The sequence below is a fragment of the Ovis aries genome, chromosome 10 (genome assembly GCF_016772045.2).
Source record: "Ovis aries strain OAR_USU_Benz2616 breed Rambouillet chromosome 10, ARS-UI_Ramb_v3.0, whole genome shotgun sequence".
NCBI lineage: Eukaryota > Metazoa > Chordata > Mammalia > Artiodactyla > Bovidae > Ovis > Ovis aries.
Window position 1 is genome coordinate 66,005,080 of NC_056063.1, and position 8,321 is coordinate 66,013,400.

Sequence of the window (8,321 nt, forward strand, 5' to 3'; positions counted from 1 at the left end):
ATACTGAAGAATCACACTGTTAAGGAGAAAAATCACTGACCTGAAATAGCGTCTCTTGTGCCAAAGCCCATGATGCCAAGTCTAGATTTAATACCGTATCTGATTGCAGTTTTGACCTTCACCAGAAATATAATCTTAAATAACCTATCCAGAATTTTCTGATCAGAGCCAATGAGACTGCCATATTGGCCCTCTCTATCTCCTCCAAGAGGAAGAATCTGCATGATAAAACCCTCACCCTTTCTTCTTTGAAAAGATTTTTTTGCCCCAAATAACATTTTATATTTATTTGTTATTGACTTCCTTGCCCCACCCTCCATTGTATAAAAACTTTTCACTTCATATAACCGTTGAGGGCTCACCAGTTGTTAGATGGAATGCCGCCTGGTTCATATAGCATATAATACAGTTAATTAGATCTTCAAATTCACTCAGTTGAATTTTGTTTTTTAGTAGCACTAATAGCTATTCAGAAATAAACTTGATTTACAATCAAGTAAATCGTGGCTCAGTGGGTAAAGAATCCACCTGAAATGAAAGAGACGCAGGAGAAACGGGTTCAATTCCTGGGTCAGGAAGATCCCCGGGAGGAGGGCATGGCAACCCACTCTGGTATTCTTGCCTGGAGAATGCCATGGATCTCTGTCCATGGAGTCAAAGAGTTGGACACGACTGAACAACTAATACATATAGGCTAAATATAATAAAAATAATTGTCCATAATTTAGTTTTTATATAAAAGAAAATTTTAAAAGAGTAGTCTTCCAGTTCCGTTCACTCAGTCATGTCCAACTCTTTGCAACCTCATGGACTGCAGCACTCCATGCTTCCCTGTCCATCATTAACACTCAGAGCTAGCTCAAACCTATAGCCATAGATGCTATCCAACTGATGCCATCCAACCATCTCATCCTCTGTTGTCCCTTTCTCCTTCTGCCTTCATCTTTCCCAGCATCAGGGTCTTTTCCAATGAGTCAGTTCTTCACCTCAGGTGGCCAAAGTATTGGAGTTTCAGCTTCAGCATCTTTCCTTCCAATGAGTATTCAGGACTGATTTCCATCAGGATTGATTGGTTTGATCTTCTTGCTATCCAAGGGAGAATTTTAAAAAAGAGTGGTCTTCAAATGTCTATAATTAAAAGCCAGACGTCAGAGTTCATTTAGGAAATTAAGAAAAGGAAAGAAGCTAAAATCTCCTGAGCATTTGCTATATACCTGGCTCAGTGCTTTGAATTTTATAAACATTTCTTCATTTCATTTAACCCTAATCAAAAACAAAAAAACAAAAACTAAATAAAACAAAACCAAAAAATACTGTACAGTCAGCAAAGATCAGTAGTTATCAGGCTTGTGGTTAGATGGAAGGACGAATAAGCAGAGCACAAAGGATATTTAAGGCAATGAAAACATACTGTGTGATACTATAATAACAGATGTCATTATGTGTGCTCAGTTGCTAATCATGTCCAACTCTTTGCAACCCCACGCACTGTAGCCCGTCAGGCTCCTCTGTCCATGGGATTTTCCAGGCAAGAATACTGGATTGGGTTGCTATTTTCTCCTCCAGGGGATCTTTCTGACCCAGGAATCAAACTCGCGTCTCCTGTATCTCCTGCATTGGCAAGCAGATTCTTTATACATTAGTCCAATATCATAGACTATAAAACAACAAGAGCAAACCCTAAGATAAACTATTGTTGACCAAGAAGAAACACAGAAGGCTACAAATAAGAAAAGAGTGTATTGGGGGATGTGGGGGCAGGGTCTCAGAAACCACACTTTGGAATACAAAGATTCTGGCAAAAACAAGAGTGTACAGGAGAAGAGAAAGAATATTTTATTAAAACAAGTATGAAACATTTAGAACTTATAAGATTCAGCAAACAAATTTTTTACTCTGTGAAAATTCATAACCTTAATAAACTGTACTACTAAAAATGAAAATAGCAATATGATAATTGTTTTCCTGATTTTAGTAGACGTATTTTTAAAGTTTTACCATTAAACCTGATGCTGCCTCCTGATTTGGTATATGTTTGTTCTCTTTCACTTCTCAACTGGGTGTCCAGCAATACGATTCTGACCCTAACTGGCAGGAGTTAGCGTCAGACCCCACAAATTTAAGGCCTTAACTCTCCTCGGAACTGTGCTTGCATGAAATCCCAGCTGCAGTTTTGGAGGGGGTTGCCAGGCAACCTGGACTTTCAACTAACTGACTGCATATTGGATGGTTCCTATAACCCCCTCAGCTTTGATAATTCACCAGAATAACTCAACAAAACTTAGGAGAGTTCTATACTTAAGATTACAGTTTTGTTAAAAAGGATGCTCTTAGGGTGAAGTTCTGGAAGGAAATGAAAAGTCCCCATGCCATCTCCACATGGAGTTAGGGCATGTCACCCTCCAGACACATAAATGGACTTTCCAACCAGGAAGCTTCACTGAGCTTCTAATCAGAGTTTCATAACTTAGGCATCAATGACTAAATCAAGATGACCATGTGACTGAACTCAATCTCCAGCTCCTCTCTGCTTCCTAGAGGTCATACCTCAAAGTCCCCAACACTTTAATCATGTGCTTGGTCTTCTTGGGATCAGACCTCATCCTGAAGCTACCTATGGACCCACCTGAGTCACCTCATTAGCATGACAAAGACACTCCTGTCATTGCAAAGGTTTTTACAGCTCTGTACCAGGAACCTTCAACAAAAGACTAGAGACAGTCTTTGTCTATATACTGTATCGATATACTACAGTGTTAGATCTACTGAATGAAGCTTCTCATATGAACCAATCAAGGTCACAGAAGGAAAACAGAAGGTATACTAAAATTAAGGACTTCCCTGGTGGCTCAGACAGTAAAGAAAGTGAAAGTGGCTTAGTTGTGTCCAACTTGTTGGGATCCCATGGACTATACAGTCCATGGATTTCTCCAGGGGATCTTCCCAACCCAGGAATTGAACCAGGGTCCCCTGCATTGCAGGCAGATTCTTACCAACTGAGCTATCAGGGGAACCCTTGAACGTAAAGAATCCGCCTGCAATGCAGGAGCTGCAGGAGAGAGGGGTTCAATCCCTGGGTTGGGATAATCCCCTAAAGAAGGGAATGGCTAACCACTCCAGTATTCTTGTCTGGAGAATTCCATGGACAGAGGAGCCAGGTGGGCTACAGTCCATGGGGTCACAGTCAGACACAACTAAAATTCCATTCATTTTAGTTTAACAAAGGGAGTATTTTTAAGGTGAGGCTGCAGTATCAAGGAACCTCAAAGGCTATTTAGAAAACTGAAATGATAGCAAGGATAGAAAGGACAAGGAACTGAAACACTGTCCAGAACTTAGAGGGAGAAAGTTAAATAGAAAAGCCAACTTTAGAGTAGCAGTGACTTTTTTCCGAGGCACAAAATTAGTTGCAAACCATGCTTCAGAGAAGGAAACAGGGCCTTAATACTGTGACCTCACTCTCTCTTCCTGAACCCAGCTAGACCTCAGAGCCTGAAACAGTCCTTTGATGAAATCCATACAGGCCAGCCTCTTGGGGCACAGAGCAGAGTGAAGGATGATCTGGAAGAGCAAATGCAATGTGTCCAGCACACCCTGAAGAATGGGTGTTGGCTTTTATATAAAGTTAGCTCAACATCCACGGACAATGATCTTTTGGATTCACATTTGGTCTATTAAAATGGTCAAAGCTGCCTAAAACTGAACCATCCTTAGGTTTCTGGAAAGAAACTCACTTTGTGCATTGCTTTTTCATGTGCTCCTGGATGCTATTAGTTAACTTTAAGGATTTTTGCATCAATATGTGTTTAAAAAAAAAAGGTAGCTTTGCTTATTTCTTATTTTTTTCTGATACCTTCTATTCACATAAATAAGGACACATTAAAGTGTTTCCCAAGCATGAAAATAAACAAACGAAAAGATATAAACACTGGTGTCCACCTTTAGCAATATAAATAACCAAATCTTGGATGTTTTTTAAACTCAAGTTTTCCTTTCCAGCCAATCACCCCTTTATGGGAACTGATAAAGGGAGAGAGAAGGATTCGATAGGAGCTGCGGCTATTTAAAAATCATTCTTCTTATACTTAATTCATAGGATTAAAGCAAGTAGTTCTTTGACTGATCCACGACAGGACCAATGAACACTGCCCTTTATTTCACATTGTCTTTTTCCCAAAGCTTCAGTATTAGAAGAATTGATTGTCCTGGTAAATAAGAAGCTGTATTATAATTTATTAGTTGCTCAGAATTAAATGACTAATGTGTAAAAATCTATCATCACAGCCTCTGGTTCAGTTAAGACCTCTTAACTGGTCTTAAGACTAGTTACCTGTTTTCTTTCACAGAAGGATTTTGATGTTTAAGTCTAGAAATGTAGTGAAAAGTAGGATCTGGCTACCTGCCACTCAAAAGCCAATGAAGAGGCAGGTTGGTGGAAAATTTGCTTTATTTTGGATGCCGGCAATGGAGGGGATGGGAGGACTCTTGTCCAAAAGTTGAACCACTCTTCAGCCACTGGGCAAAGAGCTTTTAAGGATGGAGGGAAGAGGCTACATGCACAGTCAGCTGACTATCATCTTGAAATTGATCATGCGCTGCTCTGATCAGCATCATTTAATTATTATAAATACAGTTAATCTTCAATTCCAGAGTTGATTTGTTCCCATTTCCTTGAAGCCAATTCTCAGAATTGTGGAAGTTGATGTCATGGCTACAGTTTGGTATCATATAGTTAACTTCTTCCACTTGGTGGGAATTTCAGTATATACAAGACCACTCCTAGGTTATGTCTCAGAATACTATCTATAGCCCTTGAGGAAGAACTAAAGGTTCTTAACTACGCTTAATCACTAAACTATTATTAGTCCTAGTGGACTGTTTTCCTTTGTTCCTGCATTTTTTTCAGATCTCTGATTAAACTTATTCTTTGACTAAAGTTTTTCCGCAGACAAAAGGCAGGCTGAGGACATGGACGGCATAAACCATAGGGTTTTGCTCTGTTTCAGAAAGTGAAATTCAGTTTAGTCTGTGGTTTTGGTCATTCTGTGTATGTGTATATGTTCAATCAATTCTGATCGCTAAGATCATATAGAACATAAGTGCATGTGAGCAAACACATACTAGCACACGCACACACATCACACACACACACGCACACACACGCATGCACACTGCATCTGCCTACTGATACTATTAGACCATCTTGTTTCTTTTTTCTTTTCTCTTCAAGACATGCTTGATAGGGAATTGGTAGAAATAATAACTGGCCTGTTCCTCTCTTTGTGAAAGTGACACTATCTCTAATTTTCGCCCCATTGCTAAAAATATGCAGATAGTATGTGTGAATACTTAATTTTCCAAACAGTGCTAAGACAAATTCAAGGAGAGATTTTACTGGCAAGCAGGGTAATTTTATGTTTCTCTCCCCAACCCCAAATTTTAATTGGATGGGTAGATACCTCCTGTATGAACAGTTTGACATTTTCAAAGTGTATTTATACAAATCAGTGGAAGATATTTCTCAGTTGTTCCACTGACTATGCAGTAAATATTTCAAAATAGCAATGCATATTTCAAAAGCTCTTAAGTATTTCTAAAAAATAAGCTTGGTCAGAAATAATTAGGACCATTCAATAAGCAAATGGACAATGACATGTTTTGATACAAAACCAGTTAAAATAGTGCAGCATATTTCTCACCACTGCCATTTGTACATCTTCATTTTCTTTAAACGTACTTGCCCGCCCTTTACTTTGGGATATCGGCAGGAATGTTAAAAAAAAAAATACAACTCGCTTATAGATCAACATCGACTCTCCTAAATGTTCTGAGACTTTTCTTCCAAAAGACACGCACACATTGTGAAAGCCTATGTGCTTAGAATTTACTGTGGTTCAAATGCCGGGCTGTATTTTCTTGGTGTTAGTCAAACACTATGGAAATACTTAATGGTAAAGAGAAACCAAGCATTTCTAGCCAGTCACTTTCAACTGAGATCAATACAGTGTAATGATGATTTAAGATGCTTCTGAGTTTAACTTAAGTAATTTTCCCTTCTTTCCTCTGAGATTGTAAATCTGACTAATTGCTTCACACTCTCTAGAACTGCTTCTTCTTGCTAAGTATAATTACTATGTCTGGATTCTCCTACACCCCAAGTAATTTTATGGAGGGCTTGCCTACTGATCTCATTACACTTCCAACACTGATGCATTGGGCTCCATGCTGTTATTTACCTACTTCAGTATACTTGATAAATTAAATCCAGGCCTTGTTAAATTTACCCTTTTAAGGCACAAATATCACAATTTAATATGGATTAAATTAAACCAATAGGAATTTTGCTTCTTCCACCACAGAGTACACATTAGTTGACTTAGTTTGATCACTAGAATACCAATACCAAAGAAGTAATCAGGCTATTTGTGAAACATATGCATGGGGGAGAAAAAGCATTCTAGAATAATTTTTGAAGTGAAAAAAGTAAAAACGTTCTTCCATGGCTTAATCAGCTCCTAATTACAAAAGTGTAATGCATGGCAGATAAAAAAGCAAGAGCAAGAAGGGTCAGAGTAGTAAAGAATAATTGCTACACAGTACTAACATACAATTATAAAGCCAGTTATTTTGATCATCACAGATTCTGCCCTTTTAGATTCAAATCTAATTTTTTTAAAGTCTATTTTTTCACTCAGACCAGATTATTTCAATCCCATGAAGAAAATCAATCCAAATTGATGAACTTCTCTGTGGCTTTGCTCCTGTGATCACAGCTGGCGGGCCTCCTTGGTGGCTCAGATGGTAAAGAATCTGTCTGCAGTACAGAAGACTTAGGTTCAATCCCTGGGTCCAGAAGATCTCCTGAAGAAGGGAATAGCTACCACGCCAGTATTCTTGCCTGGAGAATTCCATGAACAGAGAAGCCTGGTGGGCCACATTCCACGGGGTCACAAAGAGTCAGACACGACTGAGCAACTAACTTACAGCTGGAGAGAGGGAAAATCTACAGGCTCTTTCACACTAGCACCTCACTTCTTTTAAGTTTGTGAAGGTTATAATTCCCTATGAAGATCTGATCTGATTTTCTTCTCTGAAGAAAACCTCCGAGCACATTCATTTGCATCCACACTGAGACTTCATTCACCTGGAACAGCCAAGAACAAGTGTCCTCATCTTTCTTGCTTGATCTTTGGAACATTTCTCTGCAGAAAAAGTGCTCATCTAGCTGAAGGACACACTCTAGAATATGGAGTGGGAGAGGTTTACATCGGCTCTGAGACATGAGTGTTAACTAAAGCACAGCCCTTTTCAGGGTAAATTACCCTTTCAATCAATGCCTTAGGTCATAGCATGAACATTTCATTTTTTTTTCTACAAAGAATTCTTGGATGCTAACAAAAGTGGACATTTCTGTCTTGGCTTGGTGTCCCTTCACAGGGGAAAATACGCAGAAGATTTTTAAAGGATTTTCATAAATATTAAAAAAAAAATCTACCAGAAAGAGTTCCCTGTCATATGACAGTAGGGGATTCCCTGATAGATGTGAAACCAGACAATAAAGCACTTTGTGTCTATATTAATTTTCTATTACTGAGTAACAAATTACCCCAAAACTTAGTAATTTAAGGGAAAAAAATTATGGATCTTACAGTTTTGGTGGGTCAGGAATTTGGGAGTGTCTCAGCTGAGCAGTCTGACTTTGCTTCTCTCAGGACGATATATTGGCCAGGACTTGCAGAAATATGACTGCTTGACTAGGGATCAAGAATCCTGTTCTGAAATGGCTGACTCATATGAACTGTCATCAGAGGGCCAACTCTTGCACAGCTGTTGGCAGAAACCTCTTTCTGACCTTTGACAAGGTTCCTCAATTACTTGCCGCATGGACCATTCCACCAGCTTGCTTTCTGGTCCTTGTGGCATAGCAGCTGATTTCCCCCAGAGTGAGACATCCAAGAAAGAAAGTGAAGAGAAAATCACAATGCCTTCTGTCTTGGGAGTCACACACCATCATTTCTACCATGCTTCTAGTTTATTAGAAATAAATGTCTAAGTCCAGTCCAGATTCAGGGGAGTAGAGCAAAAGAAGAGAACACCTTTTTGAACATTAGACAGATTTTAAACCACTACAGTGTCCTTCTTACCAACTAATATTTTGGCAGCTGAAACAGTTATTGTACTGTTAGTGGACAGATTTTAAGGTGACTTCCAAGCTCCTATGTTCAGGTTTTCATGCCTTTGTGTAATCCTCTTCCCTGATTGCAGAAACTCTTTTTGCCTCTAACCAATGGAATGCAGGAAAGGTGGTGGAATATATGTGA

At 39.0% G+C, this 8,321-nt stretch overlaps 1 long non-coding RNA gene across 1 annotated transcript; it reads right to left on the bottom strand.

The window, feature by feature from the left end:
• Positions 1-1,813: 1,813 nt before the first annotated feature.
• On the bottom strand, positions 1,814-7,734 carry LOC132657266 (uncharacterized). Its single transcript, XR_009595151.1, has 2 exons — positions 7,650-7,734; positions 1,814-7,144 (listed from the first exon to the last, which is right to left on the bottom strand). It is a non-coding gene; the product is annotated as an uncharacterized LOC132657266 (long non-coding RNA).
• Positions 7,735-8,321: the final 587 nt, after the last annotated feature.